Consider the following 21,710-nt stretch of genomic DNA (forward strand, 5'->3'; position numbering starts at 1 on the left):
CATCCTAATAAAGTGTATCCTTTCATGCTTAGCTTGTCAAGCTAAAGAACATTTGCTTCACGAGTCACTGCCAGAATGATCTGATCTCTTGTATTCTTCCATAAATTTCACTTTTAGGTAAAATGAAGTTTTATTTCTTCTTAGTGAGAACAGAACAGCTCAAGTAGTTTGGAAGGCTGCCTTTTACCTTCAGGCTCTAAGATCTCCAGTCAGACTAAGGCTATTAGGAAAGAAAAAACCCTAGAAGAGCATGGAAGGCTGTCAAGGGATTCTCTGCTGCTGCTGCCATCAAAATTCAGAGAAAGTATTTATCTTTTGCTTTTCAGAAATGAAGACCTTCAGGAATTTCTCAGAGATATGCTACTAACAAGGAAGAAAGCTGAACTAGTGAAACCTTTTTACCTTCTCATACCTTTTTGCTAAATAGCAGTATAGAAAAAGAGATTTGAAATTGAATTGTATTTCAATTTTTGAGTGAAGGGAGATTCGGCTCAGGTGGGGGGGGTTGTCTAGGTTTTCTCGTTCTGTGTGTTGGTTTTTTCCTCTCAGCAAGGGTAAACTGGAAGTCTGATGCAGGTTTACAGCCTGATACAAATTCAAATACCTTTGACATCATAATTATACAGTATCAATCAAAATTAGAAACATTGCATTTAATTCATTAACTACTTTGCTGCCCTGTCAACAGGAGTCAATTGCTGTAATTCTTCACATTCTTCTCAAAAGGGGTAATGGAACAAAGTTTCATTTAAATTCATTTAACCTGAAAAGGCTTCTTCTGATGTTCACAACATCATGTTAGTACAGCAAGCCATAACTTTTCCTGGTTACTCACAACCACCATGGCTCACACACTTTCACACTGAGGCAGTTTTTCTAGCCACACAGTGTATGACTGTAATAGCATATAAACAGTTTTATGTTTACCTTTAATATAGTTGCACATCCTACAAGTAAAATACCTATACCAAGAAGATACTGCTGAGTTGAAAGAGCTTCTCATCTATGAATTAATGCTTTTGTCCAGTCCTGAACTAACCAAAGTAAAACATCAAGGCATTTACAGAGCACAACCATGAAAATGTGAACTTTGGAGTTACTGCTGACAACAGTAAGCACTTTAAAGTAAGGAATGCAAATACTTAAGTTTGAAATGCAGAAAACCAACAACGAATGCAAACAGTCCACTTTTCTCCCCCCTTACATGAAGTAGTGACCCACCCTTTTTGCTGTCCAATATTCCCTCTTCAAAAGTTAAGTTTTCTCTTCAGAAAAGTTGTCCTATTGCTTGTTTTTCAGCCTAGCTTTCTGTCACAGCTAAGCTATAAGAGAAGGACAGGGTTTTCCACTGTAGGAGGAGTTAATCCTGCCAATCAAAGAACTAATAATCTGTCTGTGGCTGAAAAAAATGGGGGAGAAAGGATAAAGGGCACATGCAGCAAAGAATTTGCAAATTCGTAATTTGAAAGCTCACTATTTTTCCATTCCCCGCCTGCCATATATTTTCAATCCATGTGACTGCTGTTGAAAGAAATGAAAGACTGAGCTGGCATCTCGAATGACTTCTGTATTTGGAATTTTAAAGCTGTTTGTCAGTGAAAACAGAGGAAGATGCAGTGAATCTGCCACCATTAGGAAGCTTTCCACTGATAAGGGTTCAAAGTGCTTTGCAGATAACATACATATCATTAAACCAAATACAAAGAAAGGGAAATCAAGGTAAGAGAAAGAAAAGGTATTGCTCTAGGTCATCCAGCAGCCAAGTGGCAGTCAGAAATATTAGTCTTCCAACTTCTACCATCCATGGCGAAGGACCACAACAACTTCTCTTTATATGAAGGCTTTCATCAGCACTTTGATGAACTGATAATACACATAATGTAAGCAACAATACATTAGCTAGACAAATTAGACACCCAAAACAAGAAGGCAGAGAACTGCCTTATAGTGAACAAACTAAAAGCCATGAAGCGCTGTTACTGAACAGCATCCCTGCACACCAATCACCGTGGGTTTCCATTGACGTGTACTAACATCTGTCAACGAACAAAACATGAAATCACATTTCCCCAATCTTTCACAGTAAACCAGCATATTGCAGAAACTCCACTACTTTACCCTTTACCTCAAAAAATGTTGAAGCCAGGAATATCCAAACGTAGATTTCCGTTAACTGCATATGTGCTGCGAGCACCACTTCTGTAAGCCTCCAGTCCCCTTCACAGCACACCAGAAACATACACCATACATCTGCTACAGAAGGAAGCTTCACAATAAAAGTTGTAGAGATGTCTTCTGCCCATAAAATTCATTGAGAGGCATTAACTTCATCACTATAGTTTCAAAATATCCAACAGAATATAAAAAATTGCACTCTGTTGAGCAGAATTCAGTCTTCGAAAGCTTTGAAACTGTGTCAAACTGAAAATCTTAGTAATCTCTAACAAGTTTGACACTTCATAAATCGTATCTTCTTCTATCCCTAATTCAAAATTCAACTATAATAAAAAGACAATTCTTTAGCTAGAAAGTTTACTGCATATGTAATCAAACTTCTGCTTTCCTATGTTACAAGCCTTTCTTCAAGGAAAAGAAAACATTCATCTACACTGCCTTTGAGATAAAGCAGAACTCATTAATTCTACCCTACTGAAAGAGACAAAGTAATTCAAGATATTCTCTCCTGCCGCACCCAAGGTATCCACTTTCAGTGGAGAAGCCTCTTTGACACTTGCATTTCATGGGAACCAATAATATGTTATTCCATAAAACACAAGCACCTTCCATCTCCATCCCCATTTGACTCCTTTGGCAGACCTGGTAATTTCCATTAGAGTGGGGGTTTCTCTGCCCATTCAAGGACCTTCATGCTCTTTGCCAGGTTAAGATAAAATTTAAAAGGGTTCTTTGCCTGTTTCCCTAGGAAAATTACAAACTATTTTGTCCTCTTCTCAGTAGATAGCTCGTTTATCCACATTTCAAGATATACTGTTCTATAAGCAGTTATTTCACAGTTATCCTTTTGGTCACAGAACTCTTCAGGAAACAAGAAAAGCATTTTTCTGTCTGCTTAGATGGCATCAATATTACTACAGCTTACACTAAAAAAGTTTTGTAAAGAATTTATTGAAAACAGGCACAGTCTAGCAATTTGACCACATGTCTAAGAGCTCTGCATAATTCAAGCAAGCAATTTTACTTGTCTGTTCTGCAATGTTCCCATTAATGAAAGTAATATTTACTTCATAGGGGTCAGAACGATTAATTTCCATGAAGAACTTGAATCTAAAACAGAGGGTAATTTGATAGATCTCTGAGGAGAGAGGGTGAACGAAAAACAAATTAGATTTTATATTCATTTTCAAATGAGAAAGTATTTGAGTTGCAGCAGAACCCGCTACTTTTGCGTTTCTAAGAATACTAGCAAAATTACACACAATAAAGAAAATTCAATGCTAATATAATTTCTCTCAAACTACATGCCCAGCCATGCACAGCAGCAGTCTTCAACACCAGATTTTTATCTGAACAGACAAGTTTTGGAATCTGCCTTGATTCTTGTCCATTCCAAAGTTGCTGCAGTTTCACTAATAAAATGAGACGTAACATTTTGAGAACCCGGTGCTCATTTATCCGTCGGAAGAAAGGGAAGAGAGTTGCAGAACACTCTGAACATATTAGTTTTAATAAACCCAAACCAAAAGAGAAATGTAAGAAAGTACCTCATGAATCGAGAGACTATTAATATAGCTAACTATTAAGGATTCATGAAAATCTATTCCCAGCTTCAACTGTTCAACTCAAGGCCAGAAAAGTTACTCAGTCCACCCCAGTGTGCTACATAATTATTCAAACACTATTTTTAAGGTGGTCTCACTATTACAGAACCATTTGCACCCAGGCTGACCAGGTATAGCTGAGAATCTGGTCCACACCTTTTCTTCTTTTGTTAAAAATGAAGTGATTTTGAATGTCTGGCTCTCAACATAGGATTCTCTTATTTATCAGTAAATATACAGAAGTATGAATTCACAAATACATACTTATCCTGCTTTTTTTAGTACAAGAAACACTGAGAAATTAGGCTACTTCAGGTAGATTACTTTGGGTATTTTGAATTTATTTCTGGAGTATGTTTGATAGAGAGTAAAGAGTCTTAAGAAAAATGGTCTTTGTCAAAGCATTGAGGGACGTCGTATTGTACAATACATACCATGCTGACACAGACTCTGACACTAGATATATCACCTTTAAAAGTACCATGGTCTGAAGGTAAATGAGTAATTACAAGATATAATATTGAACCCAAATTAGGAGATGGAGCTATAAGGAAGTCAGGGACGTTTTTTGCTATTATTTTTGGCAGTGGGAAGGGGCTAAAATAGCATATTTGTTTATCTACATATGCTGCAGTTAAAATACTTTGTAACTAACACCCTTGGATACAGAGAAAAACACACTTTTGAACAACTCATGATTTTAATAGGAATACCAAAAAACTAGACACCCTTGTTCCTAAAGAAACTGCAATTCTGGGAAAGAAAGTAAAATAAGAAAATTGTTAATACGGGAAATTAGATTATGAAGAAACAAAACAGCAAGGTTATCCATTCTTAATGAAGTACATGAAACATTTCCACATTGCCACAAATTGAGATTCTGCACTTCAGTATGTATTCATTAGTGCTGGGGAAGACAACACAACCTAGAAGTACAAGAGCAGAAAAAAGTAACTTAATATAATGCCATAGCATAAAAGGTGATAACATAGCTTTTGTTGGGGGTTTTTTGTTTGTTTAGATGCAGAAAACTGAGTTTACTTTCACTTTACAGAAAGATACTCTTTAAGGAAAAGTTCACAAATGTTAGTAACTGCAAACCTGCAGCACCAGGCCAACGTAATCGAACAGCAGTTACAGAGGTTGCAGAAGCTACAGATGTTAAAGAACATAAAACTAAAAAGGGAGGAGGGGCATAACATTGGCAATTAGAGAGGCCAGTAAATAATGTTGGGTTTTTTTTCCCCCAAGCCACAGAACCACGGTGGAGGAGGCACCACAGCTCCGCCAGCAGCAGCACTCCCCCAGAAGGCAGCCACAGTGTTTTCGGCAGCTCAGCTCAGCCATAGTCACAGCGGAAGCACCTGACTCGCCCACCACCCAGAAGCACCCACTATCCACATCTGTTTCTTAATCAAATACACTCTGTATGCCAGAGATTTCCATTAAAGAGGAAAAAATCTCTAATGTTACGCCAGGCTAAAAAGTTCAAATGTAAAAGGAGAATTAGTAACAGAAGCACAAAACCCATACACATTGCAAATGAACATTTCTTTTTAAGCACTTTCACAATCCAAATAGCATCTTCTGCTCTAGTCCATTGGAGTCATTGTCCGTCACAGTCAAGAATACACAGGAACAAATCAATTCACCTGCTTCCCTATATCTTTAGGGCAGAACATGACTACTCTTCTAAATAAAAGCCTTGAAAAAAGCCTGTTCCACTGATTCATTCAAATAAACATGCCAGCAAAGGTTTACATTCCACTCGTTGACTGTAAAAATAAAAAGTAACTATAAATCTTGAGGGAAAAAATTAACACCTTGTTCTTTAGTTTTTCATAAAAATATTTGTCCATTCGTATCAGACAACCGAAATGTTGCACAGCTCAGTGACCTATACTAACAGAAGAGCTAGAAATCAGCACCATTAAGTAGAAGCTAGGGACTCCACATGACACGTCATTCCTTTGAATACATAGATATAGGAACATGTCTTTAACAACAACAACAAAGTTATTCTTACATTAAATAAGAGCAAACAAACGCGGTGACAAGTAATCATTCTGAGAGACTGTCCACATTATTTCTATCTAAAAAAGCTTGCTTGCATGCCTGCAGTGAAACCCAGCAAGCTTTTTTTAAAATTTTTCTGTTTCAAGATTAGCTTTAGAAAGCACTGTCTTGAGAACACAGGGACAAAGCTTCAAATTGTTTCCCAAATAGGAGAATATTTCACAGAAAAGACTGTCTCAGCTGTATTGTGGCCATTGGAATTACCTAACAGCAGATTTTTTTCCCCCCATACATTTGGAGACCCATTTTGAAAATCTATAGCATTATTATATGATGCCTCTGACAGCGTCTACAAAGAGCCTAAGGCAGGTCTTAAATTATTTTTATCCAATCCTAATAATATGACAGTGTCATTACTACAAATGTGTGATGGTTAGCTTCTGATGGGATTAGGAAAAGCATGGGAAAGAAAACGTCAGTAATGCATCACATGGAATTCAAACAATCTAGGGCAGGAACGTGGGGCACCAGCACAACTTTAACAAATCCTGCTTATAAGAAAACCAGACATACCGTAAGTAGCAGCTGATTTCAGAAACATGCTACTAAGGCCATACAGGGCCAGTCAAACCCATTATAAAGCATGTATGCGCTGCTGGTGGGGAAGAGCTCTCTTACCCCCTTTCTTTGGAAGTGTTGACTTTCAGCAGGATTCATTTCTCGCTTCAGCCCACCCTGCAGCTGCACACATCTGTAAGCAGAAGAGGTAGGAAGGAACAGCCGAGTTGGAGCAGGGGGAGGACAAAAGCAAGATCCATGGGCTGCATGGGCTTGTGCCAGGCTGGCGAGGCCACATCTCCGCACCCTGAGCTTCTAAAGAGAAAAATTCTCAATTTTGCTAGGAAAATGCAGATCCTGTCCAATACTGCTACAACAGCAATTGCCAAGAGAGGGCTGAGCTCTGAGACACCCAAATGAAAAAAATCTCATCCCATTGGCTTTACTAGTTCCCCAGGCAATTATTCATTGCTTTGAGAAAAAACACACCTGAACTTTAGCTAAAATACTAATTTTATCAGGTACAAGCAAGCTTAAAAATCTGTCAATAGACTCCAAAATTAGGTTCAGATGTAGTTTGACTCTTACTCCAAGAGATTCAGCAGAAGCATTTGAAAAAAACACAGCAGATCTACTTACCCCACATGGCACAGTTTCCTTTTTTAGCATGACTGATGTAAGGGGAATTGAAGATGAGATTCCACAGTCCTGATGTCCCGTAGATGGGAGACAAATCAAATAAGCCTAGACTAGTGCACTCTGTTAATGGATCTCCTCCTGACCTGTAGCAAGCAATCTCATAATTCATATGTAAAACTGCTCTGCTGAACTAGTTTTTAAGAAAGGTCACAAATGGTTATCTAGCAATTACATACATGAACAATTTGCTGCCCAGTTTCAAATACTTGGAGAACACAGCATTATTGGCATGCTATACCAAAAGGTGTTTGAAATCCAGGATAAAGAGATCCACCATCCCACATATCACTTCAGTGTTTGGGTACAGAATAATTATCAGTTGTAGTTTTGATTTGGTAAACAGAAAGGTCTTTTCTTGACAAGGGAATGTTTCCAAATCTAAAGACATTTTTATGCTATTTCAGAGAGTACCACATACTTTGTAAGATAATGACCTAAAAGGACTTCTCCATCACCAGGGTCTCAACCACCACAGCCATATAAAGCTGCAGTGTTAAGAAAACAGCACTCTGCTGCACAGGGAACACACCACACAGCAAACCCATACTCAGCACAGGATTGCAATCACCATGTTTATACAGCACTCTAAGACGCACAGGTCTTTAACACATTTCTAAGAATTTTACAAACATTATCTCCAGATAGATTGGTTGCACACTGCATACCCAATAGCTGGTAAGATACCCTAGAAAAGCTGTCAATAATAACACAAAGTTTACTCCAGAGGAGAAGAGACTCCTGTTACACTGTTCACTCAGTTCTTCCCTTACAATGCAATAGGGTCTCGATTTACAGTCTCGGGTTGCTTTCAAACACAAAAATACCTTGATCATAAGTATTCCTCACACCTCCCTGGCTTTCTGAAATATTTTGGTATCAGTGAAGCACAAGTAAGGGTTCCTTTCCTCCTATCTAGACTCAACACATGAAAAACACTCATGTCACCAAACTCACCTGAAAACCCACCTGTTACTTGAGTGCACTTCTCCAGAGAGAAGTGTTTGCTTTTACCCAAAAGAATGCTCCTTGTGATCCCTGCACCAGGCAGCAGGCTGCAAACATGGTTTTGCTGAGGAGAGGACAGGAATATCAACCCTGCACAAGGCTCCAAAAGAAAACTACCTTCACCAAACCATGCTGCCAGAATAGCACGTGCTCATAGATTCAGTGCTTTGCTGCTCTTCTCACTCAAGCATGTCACTTAGTCTTGTGCTATAGAAGTTACAGAAAGTAAATCTTAATATGTTGCAAATCAAATCTTAACTAACTGTGCATGGTAATTGGAGAAAAACTATTAGAGCCTACATGAAAGGACCATTTCAGGAAAAAGAAATAGCTGTAATTACTAACAACAGAGGTAAATAAAGAACATGAATGTAACTAAAACAAAATACCCCTTCAAAATAAAGGTAACTTAACAACAAAAAACCCTTCAGGTGAGTGATGTCACCACTCAACCCAAGTCCTGAAACCCTTCCTCCCTGCAGCGGGCAGGGAGACAAAGCACCAGAGACACCTGTGAGGCCCTGGGGTGACCTCACCCTCTAAGCAAAACCAAGAAAAACTCTATTTCAAGCCAGTTCACACCAAGAAAAAACATGCTTAGTGTAATGGAAGACTAATTTGGCTGTATGGTAACGAACACAAAATAAATCTAGCTATTGAGAAAATATTATAGGAACTCTCCTCTTAGAAATTGGCTACCAGCATATGTGTGCTCTGTTTACACTTTTCCACCAATGCAAATTCTGATTCACGTTCACTAATTTGCCAACAATTGTGCCTAGATCTGGAAGAAAAGAGGAAGAAATGGGAGAACAGCAAGATGCCAAACCCTTTACTTAAAGAAATTACTGGCTAAAGCCTACTTTCTTTTTTCAGAAATTTTTGTGGACTTCAAAAAGCTTATAAATATGTCCTTATATTTGAGGAATACAACCTAAGGCTTTCAAACAATTTACCTTTAACTACAGTTGTTAATATTGTCCTAATCATGCTTATATTCACAGCACAAATACCACACTGCAGGACTCACAAAGGGATTTTTTTTTTTTTTGCTGCTATATTTTTGTTAGGTTCATTTCACAAACCATCTGTTTCTCAGTAAAATACATACATAATGGGATATCTGCCTTAAAACAAGCTCTCAAGTAAAACATTCCACCTTCCTCCTCCTTCCTTTCAGGCCTTAGTTGGCAGATGGTCAAAACAATGTTTATAGTAATAGAGGATGTTTATCAACCAGCTTTCATGGGTTAAAGAGGCTGGTGCCTTAATAAAAACATTTGACAATGCCTTTTAGCAATCAAAGTACCAAACGTGTAATACATTCAAATAATTCTATTAAAAAAATACTTGGAAAATACTGATCCTGAACTCACACCTGCAAAGCTGCCTTCTTACACCTATGTGGGTCTAAATACCCAAAATACAGTCTTCACTCAACCTCTGCCATATTTAAGCATTACTTTAATTCAGAGAAAGTCTCGACAACATTCATGGAGTAAACAGTCCCCAATGACTTAGGGGTTTGAGAATGAAGCACTTATGAATTTCTGGTTGTTTTCATTTTGCAATTTTGATTAAACATCCTTTTTCTTTTGAAGACAAAGTGAAATTTTGGTAAACTTATTAACCAGGTCACAGCATAAACTTTACCACACTAACCACAGAAAAACAGAAGCTATACTAGCATATTGGATTTGCATGGGTTACAGGCCAGGACTAATCCATATCCTACGTATAACTTCCTTACTGGAGTCTTCAAGCGTTCCTCCCGTCGTGGTTTAACCTCAGCCAGCAACTAAGCCCCATGCAGCCGCCTGCTCTCTCCCCACCCCCTCCCAGTGGGATGGGGAGGACAATTGAAAAAAAGAAGTAAAACTCATGGGTCGAGATAAGAATGATTTAATAATAACTAAAGTAAAATAAAATATAACAATAATAATAAAATATGATAATGATAATGAAAAGGAATATAACAAAAAACAAGAGAGAAATAAAACCCAAGAAAAGACAAGTGATGCACAATGCAATTGCTCACCACCCGCTGACCGATGTCCAAGCAGCGATCCACCCCTCCCGGCCAACTGCCCCCCAGTTTACATACTGAGCATGACGTTCTATGGTATGGAATATCCCTTCAGCTAGTTCGGGTCACCTGTCCTGGCCATGCTCCCTCCCAGCTTCTTGTGCACCTGCTTGCGGGCAGAGCATGGGAAATTGAAAAATCCTTAACTTGGGATAAGCACTACTTAGCGACACCTAAAACATCAGCGTGTTATCAAAGTTATTCTCACACTAAATCCAAAACACACTGTACCAGCTACCAGGAAGAATATTAACTCTATCCCAGCTGAAACCAGGACACCTCCTTATCGCCCTTTTGTGAAACAAGAATTATGCCATTTCAGAGAGACATAACCAAGGTAGGCAAGTTGAGGTTCAGAGGGTCTGTCGTTGGGCACACTCAGCCCCCTCAGGGACCCCCCCCAAGGCAGCCAGCCCCCAGCCCAGTACCATACACACGAGTTAATTGTCACCGCTATGGAATCACACTCCATTTTGTGCTACAGCATTTCAACAAGATTTCAGCTCATCCTCCAATTACTCACTATTGGAAAGGGATCATCTTTAAAAACAAACCAACCAACCAACAACCAAAAAAAACCCCCACCACCAGACAAAACAAAAAAACAAAACTAACCCACCACATACTAAGGCCTGACTGCCCAAGAGGATGCACTTGCTTAAAAAAGCCCTTGAACACATACATCCAAGTGACACATAAAATCCTGCTTTTGCCCTTCAGAGTTAAACTGTCAGAGGGTAACACCATGCATGTGTTAGTCTGGAAGAAGGTGGAGCTGCAGAGGACAGGAGTCTTGGCTTTTCCCACTCTCTCAGCCCTTTCACGTGCTGTCACCAACAGCCAGCTGGTGACACGGTGAACCAGATCAAGAGAGCCAACTCAACTGGAATCTGAAATGTCTTCTTTGGAAGGTTAGCTTTAACAAAAAGCAATCTCCAGTCAAGTTTGCTGAATGGCTACCAGAATGCCCATGCTAGCAGGAGGCTACATGGGAAAGTGCAGAGGAGTACAAGACCACAGGTTTTGGCAGCAACTGAGTCAATTCAGGCTGGATTAAAATTGCCCGGGGAGCTACAATATTAATCATCTACATTTCCACAAGTCAAGTTTCTGTTCCTGTTGAGAATTGTTGTTATCTTATGCCCAACAACACCTAAACCAGGAAATTGGATCTGGGTTTTCAAACACAATCCTCTTCCATCACACCCCCAGGTACACCAGGGCCTAATCCAGCACTTCCAACACGTAGCCATTAAACCAGAGCTTAATAAAAGCGTATCTCACACAGATCAAGAGGACTATGATCCACATGAAACAATTAATACAGACACTGCTAGTTAAAACTTCAGGAGGGTGAGGGTAGTACCAGTTACAACAGGTAAGTAAGCATTTCTCAGATTTGACACAGTGCAATTGATTCCTCCCCCCCGCCCCACATACTCTTTTTTCCTTAAAACAGTAGATCCAAGTCCTGTAATAAATGAACTAAGACTTACTATGCATTGAGCTGACCATTCACAAAGTGACTGCTCACAAAACTACTAAAGGCTTTCACCTTTAAAATATGTTAAACTATATTTTAGCTCCTAAAAACACCCCCAAAATTAATTTATAAAATACTTTGTACATTTTTGTATGAATTATATTAATATACATCGAAAAAGAAACTTCTAAATAACTTCTAAATTTAATATACTTCTAAAAGAAAAAATAACATATATAGAAAGCCATGAAATTATACAGGTGACATGTACAGCAACTTTCAAATTGGATTATAAGCATAATTGTCACATGTATATGGCATACTAATCGTAAATATCTAATATATTTTGCTCTAGGAAACAAATTCATGTCTTTAAAACAAGGGAAATCAAAAGGGTATCAAGGATTTTTAATTGTCTGTGACCTAGCAAGGATAACTAGTATACTTCTCACTGGGTATCATTCTTACTGATTGAAACACCAGTAATTTCCCTGTAGACCAAAGCAGATCTTATCAAATGACTACTATGCCCTGAAGAGGCCATAAATTAATAATGGTATCCAGTGACTTGATACTGTATGGGGGGAGGAGGAAGGTGGAAAAAGAATACACGATATCAACAAATTGCAATTTGCTTCTGAACAGTATGCTGTCACCAATTTTACCAGCAATAGACAGATGAAACAGGTAAATGACTTGCAGGCTCCCATGTGAAGATACAGAGCTCTTAAAAGAAAGCTTCCATGCAAGTCACATCATGTCAATGCCCTCGTATCTAGAAGGCATCATTAGCTCTGAAATTAGTGACAACAAGTTACACCTTTTAAAGAGTGACTTGGCTTTACAAAGGGAAGCAAATTAATCTGTAAATTTTAAGCCTTTTCATATAAAGAACTGGGAGCATAGCTGCCACAGTAACAAAGATACAGAAGGCCACCTAAGCAGCAGATGCACTTTATCAGGGAACCAGAAATCCAAAATCTGTTCCACAGATCAAAATACATACACATACAGACACCTGTACAGTTCCATACTCATCTGTGCTCCTAAAGAGAATACTAGATGAAGACAGACAAAATCAGGTACGCAGAAAACAAAACAAAAAAAAAAAAGAGAAAAAAGCAGTGTTGTCATATGTCAAAGTTATAGCAATATAGAATTGAGTTTAACAAGCACTTGAAAACATTCTGTAAGTACACTCAATAGAGGGCTCACATCAGCAAGAACCATTACTCATACTTGAGAAGTGACATGTATTTGAAGGAACTTGACTGTCATGTGTACCAAAAGAGAATATGATAGGTTTAGTTAAGTGAATTATTGGTGCTTCAGAAGAACAAAAGGCATACCAGGACACCACAAACACCATGCATGTGAAAAAAATGTTGTATTTCTTAACTAGATGCAGTCATGGGGAAAGAGCTGAAGTGTAGCTTACATGGAAAAGAGCCTCCCAAAGAATAAGTTATCATGCAAGCTAACAGGTCTCAGAAAAAAAACTTCAGACTCCTGCATTACCTTCCTCTAATGTTAGGTGCTCATAGCATCGTATTCCAGCAGATCTGGCCAGAACAGAGGACTGGATTCTAGGGAACAGGCAAGGATTGTGCATCATTCGGATAGAAGGGGCACATTGGGGCATATTAACATGAGAGCTAGTTCAAAGAAGTGATCTGTGTAGAAACAGGGCATTAAAAATACTAAAAAAATCTCACCATTGTGATAGAAGTTATAAATCAAAAGTGATCAAGAAAAAAAAAGTTTCTTTTAGGTGCAAAGACTATAGCATACATAAAACAAATTGACCCTCAAATTTTTAAGTTTTTCCTATTTTGTTGCTTCTACTTTTAACACCTTTTTCCAAATGTTTCATACCCAGTGCTTGTTGATGAAACAGCATTTGCTTTGTTCTAAGGGCAACAAGTGCAGTGAGTTAGCATCAAGGACCTGTACAGAGCACAAGAAGTTACCAGATGAACTTTGCAAACTCAAATGCAAACTTTGCCAAACAGATCCATGTACGATCTTCTGGTTGCATGCTGTTGGCAAGAAGAATGCTTGGCCTTCAAGACGAGATGGAAGCTGCAGCTCAGCTGTAGTCTCAGTTCTTGCTGGAGGTGAAGCATTCAATCTATCTTGTCGGAAGAGCACTAGCTAATTTCTCTGTTCTGGAACAACGATGTTTCCTTCAGATACCTTTCGCTTACATTTGTAAACCGACATATAATATATTCATGCACAAGATGCTGACAAATCAGTCCAGACGTGGTGGACACTTGCATTTCAGATGGCCTAGACATTTCATTCACAGCTCTCATTTGCACCCTACTGCATTCCACATGGCCATTGCTGCCCGAGACATTTATAGTAACCAAGCTGTTCTCACCACCTTTCAAACTATGGGTTGGTCAACTATCAGTTCACCACTGACAAAATCAAGTTTCTTTCCTCATTATTCTATTTCTCATATCCAAAGAAATTATTCATAAATAAAGGGGCTTATTTCCCAGATTTTTTTTCATATAACCTAATCTACATTACATTGACTTAAATCCATGCTCATTTCTAGTTTTACCATTTCCTCAAATGTTAATAAAATGCACACTGCCATCTTCCTTTTTACCTACATAATAAAATAGAAACATTCAGTAAGTGACTGATTTTTGGAGGGCATTGCAGGACACTGCTGTGGCTCATTTATACTGACTCTTTTTCCTTTTGGGGAGGTGAAAGAAGGGAAATAATTATTTGAATTCTCCTGTAACCCCCGTCAGTTTTACTCAAACATGTGCATTAATACAGGCATTACTGTCACAATAGGGAGAAAGGCTAAATATCAACAAAAAGTTAAATCACACAAGACTATTTTAGCCTCAGGCTGTGTCATTCTAACCTTTAATCAGAAATCTAAAAATCACATCAATTCAAAATGCATCCTTCTGCCATGCAGACAAAACAGATAATATTCCTAATACCAAACTCCAAACAAAAAGGCATTAGAGTAGCTGGTGATCACAGTCTTTTCTCCCACAAGCTAAGCAGAAAAATCCTAGAACTAAAAATACCAAAGTCATAGCAGCAAATACTGGATTTGGCAGCCTTCTCAAGTGCCATAGCTTGTAAAGTTACAAACAATTTCACATATGCTTTACTCAACATAACTAGAATCCCATGTGACCAGGCAAGCCACCCTGCCTGGCTTTACACATCTGCAGCAAGGCAAAGCTTGCGTTTACCAAAATCACTTCTAGTTGCATGAGACTGATATCCGTGCCTCTGAAGATTTATGCCTGCCACATATTGATCTTGCCATTACCAACCAAGCCACTGGTAGGAATAACATATTGTAAGCCAAGCAGGAATTTGGAAACACTTAAACATCTAACAGAGGAAAGAGACAAGAAGTGCATAGATACAATTCTGCAAACCAAGTTCAAGGAAAAAAATCTTATCCAGTCTCAAGGGGAACACTAGAGTTTAGAGATGAAGTACTTGTATATTGCATTGATTCCATAAATACCTTTCTTTCGAACAAAGTGTCTGATCTTTCTTTCCCTCCAACTTACAACATGCTACATGCGGTCACCTTAAAAGGTACTCTGAGCTCAGAGTAAAGAGGACAAGCCTGAAGAAAGCAGGTTAAATTGGAGCAAGTTGTGAAACAGTACATGGAGAAAGCTACTTGCTATGTAAGCGTGAAGACTAAATAACAGATAACTCTTCCTGCTTTTAAGAAAGCACTCATAAAAGGTACACCCCCAGAAACAATCATCACTTTAACACGTGACCTTTATAAAAGGTTAGATTTCCAGGTCTCATGAGAAAGGCATAAGGGAAGAAGCTTTGCACTGAAGTTCTGAAACAAGCAAACAACAACAAGAATTACATAGCATTCATGTGTGAATATAAATTAAAGGCTGTTGCAGGTTTTTGGCTTTTGTGGCTGGAAGAACTGGTCACTCATCTTATGCCAGATTAAAATTAAATAAAAGCTTCAGGCACATATAACTTCCATGCTTTGCAAGGACGGAAGCCAGTGCCCCAAGAGGCTTGCCAGTTGTTCTTCACGGTCTCAATAATGTCTCAAAACCAGAATGGAACACAAGGTGTTAACAGCTCTCAAACTCGCTTCCAAAAACAAAACAAATTCAGGTTATTTTTTACCTCTGAAACATTAGGTAAAAATGCTACTTAATCCTTGACAAACTACTACTACAAAACATAATAAAACCCAAATTAAAAAAAAAAAAAAACCACCATCAAAAAAACCTACAACCAGATGCCTGCAATGCTCATGAGTAATTTTACTTATTGGAATATTCTTGCTGAAGTTAACTGGACCATTCACAAATTAAGTGCCCTCACGTTGTTACAATCGGGAACTAACATTAACCTCAAGATGGATACCTTTTCTTTGATCAAAAATGAACTTTAAGTAACTTCTCCATGATCTTAAAACAAGTCAGTTGGGAAAAAAACAAAAAGAAAATATCCAAGATGAAACAAATCTTGCAATAGTCATCTGCTTATCCATTTGTCTTGCACAAGTTGATTCATTCATTCTAAGCAAATATTAAAGGTGACCATAAAGTTATCATATTGGGGTTTGAACACATAAGTATGCACTAAGTAAAAAAAAATCCCAAACCCCTCCCAAAAAATACCTCTAAATCAATAGACAATAAGCAAAAAGATGTATACCTGACTTGAGAAAACTCTCATTAAGTTTCATTTTGCAAACCTGGTGACACATGTTGTCCTGAGTACCTTTAACACATTCATTCATTCCTAATACATTGTACTGGCTATTCCCTGCTTTTAATTCTAGTTAAGCTTTGCTGCTGATTGTTAAGGTAAAATAAAATTTCTGCTAAACTGTATAAAATGGAAAAATATTTTAAAACAGAATATTTTTTTTTTTTTTCCTGTTTGGTCAAAAGAAAGCGTCTTTGCTTTGGGTCAGCCCTAGATGATTAGAATATTATAGAACATTGGGAATTTAGAACGAATTCCAGATACTCTGCTCAGGAAATGCTACCTATCCTCAAAGAAAAAAGGCTGCCATTTTATAGCTAGAAATCAGATACTTTCAAGGTCAGTTTTTCCTCTTTTCTCCAACATTGCTTACATTGTACTAACACAATGTATTTAGTCCCACCTGACAAGAAGTAGTATCAGAGATGCAGCCAAAAGTATATTTGCAGGACAAAGTCACATTTACAAAATTAAATATTTCAGGTAAACAGCAATGCATAAACAGGGGCGTGCAAGGACTAAAAGAAAAATACTTATCAGCAGCTGCACTGCAATGTTGTTTCTGCATCACCACTATCATGGAATACACAATCACCCATTCCTCAGTACTAATGAACTCTACATAATACATAAAAAATACACCTAGGATGTCCCAATTCTGTATGCAGGCAGAGATTACACAAGTTGTCTATAGAAATCTGAATGTTCTGTAATAGGAATCAAACTGGTGAATCTACCAGAAAACACTATCTCTAAGATACTTGGAGCATAAAACCTACCTTTCCATTTTCTCACAATCTGTTTCTTCAAACCTAGAGCAGGAATCCAAAGTCTGTTTTTACTTGAAGGTGTACTTTCAATATAATCTGCCTCCAAATTTGAAATACCAAAGGAGAAATGCAATACACTGATTTTAGCTACTCCAGTTAAAGCATTGGTGGAAAATCCCATCCCAATCCTATTTTTTAAGTAAAAACAAACAAAAGAAAAAACTGTCTCAGGTATATTGCCTAGTTTTTCCTTTATAAGCATGAGGTTTGGGGAAAAAAAAAAAAAAATATATATATATATATTAGTAAACAAATTGAAAATGAAAAATCTACAGTGCAGTCCAAGGAAAATATTATCCTGTCTAATACCTACCAGTGTATGGTGGGTCTTTCACGAGAGGCTGAAACCTTCTAACTTGTTTTGCCAGTATAGAAGAGCTCTTTTGTAACTGTTAACTGACAAACGAAGCAAGGACCATCTCTTCACTTCCCCATCCAAATCTCTCCGGGTCGACCTGAGAAATCCACTAGCTATACCAGGTCAAATGAGCAGCACTCTTTATTGCTTGAGAACAACTTTCATATGCCTCTCAAGATTAAATTTATCAATAAAAAGCTCATTTTCAGTGATGCCATGCTGCTGTTGGTCCGAGGTGTACGTTCAGAGATACGTATAGGTTTACTAGAGTGGCATAAGAAAGGCTAATGCAACCCCACCAGGATCCCCAGGGCAGCTATTTGCTCTGGCTCATGTATGCACAGCTGCACCTTTCCCTCTTCTCTCCTAGCTGGCAGCTACACCCAGCCCTGTATAAATAAGATTCAGCTGAACGCCACTGTAGTTAATATTTTCAGGTTTGGGTTTGCTTTTTTGTTTTGGGGTGTTTTTTTCCTGATAATTGATTCCAGATTTTGCATTTTTAAGAGATAACTGCAGTTTCCTTTTCAGTCCTACAGTCCAGGCAGCTAAGGGTAAAAACAGACAAGCTAGGAGATAGTCTTCTATTCGAAGATAAACTAATGAAACATCATGAGTAGGAGTTATAAAGCCCTGATACTTCCTCAGCATACACCCTGGGTGTGCCCATCACATCAATCGGACATGGCACTCCCTATGGTTGCAGTTCTGATCTGAAATTCAAGAGCAAAATTGTTGTGGTTGGACAGAAATGAAACAACAGAGACTGCCATATTAATTTTTCTCGCCTCACCCTTAGAAGATTTCGGAGCAATGACAGAGCTGTAGGAAGTGGTGCATGAGTGCTCCTAAGTGCACCGGGGGAAGTTTCCTCTGCTGCATCCCAGAAGTAGAACGTGCAAGGCACACTCAGACAGATCTCATATTAGTTGGTTTTGTATACTCAGGCCTTGATTTTCAAATAGCCAGAATTTCATTCAAGCCATACCCTGTCAGTTAGCATGGAACCCATTCACAGTGTGTTTTAGAGTAAACAGATGAGTCACTGAAATCATCATGTTCCTTGAAATTGTTGTGCATTTCAAATTCCCTTCCTGTTCATGAGAAAAAGCAAACAGGTTAGAGAGATAAATAAATATAACTGTTTGACCACAAATAAACCCATGCCTAGATATCAAGTGCCTGTATTTCACTCTCCTTTTTAAAAGGAAGCAGATCTCTCTCAGAATGGAGATTTAAACATATGTTAAAAGATGACTGCTGTGGTCCTTCTAACATCCTCTATGTCAAAATACTTAAATCAGTATCTACATAAGAACCCTAGTGATCAAACTACAAAAATGCAGGTAATGGAAATAAGCCAATAGATTTGGATTGTCATAACCCAAAAAGTGGGCTAGTTAGTGCAGAAAACTAGCTTGAAGTCTCCACCAACTTCAGATTCTTTCCAGGCACCATCATACTATATATGATTTTAACTCCAGTATCACTTAGTATTTTGTCCCTAATTCTGAGAAATCCTGCTTTTATGTAGGAGTAATCTAAAATATGACCTTATTTTGTTCACACTCACATTACTACAACCACTCTGCTGTACTATTGTAGATTTCCTTCTTCTGCATGCATTTTCCGCAGCCCTCTGAAGAAGCCTTAGAGAGCAGTCTATTCCCACCTAGGCTATTGCATTGTTGTATCCCTTATAACAAACGGTAAGTAAAAAACACACACCTGGAGAAAAAAAGCACATGTACACTGCAGAGGAAACGGCAACAAGACATGCCTTTCACTGAAAAGAATGGCAAAATGCTTAAAAGTGACAGAACTCATTTGGAAGAGGAGCTACAATAAGGCCAACTTCTAAGGCATATAAACAAACTGGGTTTAGAGATACTGAAGAAAAGGGGTGGAGTTTTTGTGTTTTGGTCTTGAAGACCTTAAACACCATACGGCTTTAGTTGTTTGAATCAGATACTTCACAAAATTGTCAGTGAACCAACAGGCCAGTCTAGCCCCCAAACCCAGCACATACCTAAATGTTTGAGCGTTGCAGTGGTATTACCAAACTGTAGCCCACAAATAAATAACCTGTAGACCCAACATACAGCACATCCATAACAAAAACAAGCCAAAAAATTTTGAAATGCAATTGTACAAAGATACATTTCCATGAGAGACAGGGGCATTCTGTAACGAGGATACCACAGGGCAGCCCCTCAACAAGAGACCTGAAATTTTGACTTGCAATTGCTTTCATTTGCACTTCAGAACCTGAAGGTTTCTGAATATTTCCTAGAAAGAAGCTTTGCCAAAATGGGAAATCCAACAAAATGGCTTTATTTTAAGGTGCATCTTAATCGGAAAACTGACTAGAACACCCTGGAACTCACACACATTTTCTTAAGAAAAAAAAAATAATCACACATTTCTTTTTCAATGGAGTATCTGACATTAACATGAAGGACTGCACGAAGTCTTGACAGTAAGAACCTCCCTGAAAAGAAGGAAGAGTCAACAGTTTGAGAACTGCCATATTGGGAAAATGACAGAAAAGACCTCTTATGGAAGCAGGGGGGAAGAAAAATCAAACTGAGGACTATTTTAAATATCAGACATCCCATTTTTATGAAAAGATGTATTAAACAGATAATTCTACTGTTGTGGTTTAACCCCAGCCAGCAACTAAACACCACGCAGCTGCTCACTCACTTCCCCCCACCCAGTGGGATGGGGGAGAAAATCGGGAAAAGAAGTAAAACCCGTGGGTTGAGATAAGAACGGTTTAATAGAACAGAAAAGAAGAAACTAATAATGATAACACTAATAAAATGACAACAGTAATAATGAAAGGATTGGAATGTACAAATGCTGCGCAGTGCAATTGCTCACCACCCGCTGACCGACACCCAGCCAGTCCCCCCACTTCCCCGTTCCTATACTGGATGGGACGTCCCATGGTATGGAATACACCGTTGGCCAGTTTGGGTCAGCTGCCCTGGCTGTGTCCTGTGCCAACTTCTTGTGCCCCTCCAGCTTTCTCGCTGGCTGGGCATGAGAAGCTGAAAAATCCTTGACTTTAGTCTAAACACTACTGAGCAACAACTGAAAACATCAGTTATCAACATTCTTCACATACTGAACTCAAAACATAGCACCGTACCAGCTACTAGGAAGACAGTTAACTCTATCCCAGCTGAAACCAGGACATCTACCTACTACACGATGAATTAACATTTAAAGATTTCATTACAAGCAAAAACTCTTTAAAATTACTGTCTGCATCTCTGTCTTCCAAAGTTATATGAATAGATGGGAATGCAATGCCCAGTATTACAAGCTTAACATGTATCTACAAATCTATAAAATCTGGATTATGGAAACTTTTGCAATACCCAAGTTAAACAGAACACTTTAGAGCTTTGCCTCAGTCACCTGTAAAAGGCTCCAGAAATGATAGAAAGGTATGATTAAACCTTCTCAGTTATAGACAGACAGGTTCTTTCATCTTGTAACCAAGGTTTCAATCTGGGCTTGGACACCCACATCTGGTCACACAGGGGATGTGCTCCTTCTTATTACTTAAGTTTCAAAGTTTCAAAGCCCGACGTGTTTCCTGGATTACAATTTTTTTTCCCCCCATAATATTAGCTAATAGCTCCCTAGAAATACCAACATAAAATTTACTGCCAAATTAAATATCGTTCTCCAGCTTAACAGCTTCCTTTCTCTTAGAACATCTCTTGGCAGTTATGGTTGACACAGTCACATTTACACACCTCTGGAAGCTGGACAGCCTTCACTACTCCCCTCTTGCAAACGGTAACAAGAGCAAGGGCTCCAGTTTACACAATAGATATGGCAACATAAACTGAAGATTCAGATAGGAATTTTGGCATCAGGCTAAGGTTAAGAATGGCTTTTTGATGGGGCAATCTCAAGCTGATTATTGTAAAAATCACACAATTGGATGCAGGTCAAGTAACAGAAGGATTTTACAATTTACTACAACTCCTTTTTCTAACCAACAGACAATCCAAGATGGGCACGAACATCCACCCTAGTCATTCGACAACACAGTACAACCCAAAGAAAGATGCACATCTTACTGAAATTGGCCTCAACAGAGCACTTTGCTGGGACACAA

The 21,710-nt window shown here is 38.5% G+C and overlaps 1 protein-coding gene across 6 annotated transcripts in view; it reads right to left on the reverse strand.

The window, feature by feature from the left end:
* Positions 1 to 21,710, reverse strand: part of SIPA1L1 (signal induced proliferation associated 1 like 1) — a 230,561-nt gene that overhangs the window by 158,930 nt on the left and 49,921 nt on the right. The gene's annotated exons all lie outside the window — the stretch shown is intronic.

This window comes from Harpia harpyja, chromosome 3 (genome assembly GCF_026419915.1).
Source record: "Harpia harpyja isolate bHarHar1 chromosome 3, bHarHar1 primary haplotype, whole genome shotgun sequence".
Taxonomy (NCBI): Eukaryota; Metazoa; Chordata; class Aves; order Accipitriformes; family Accipitridae; genus Harpia; species Harpia harpyja.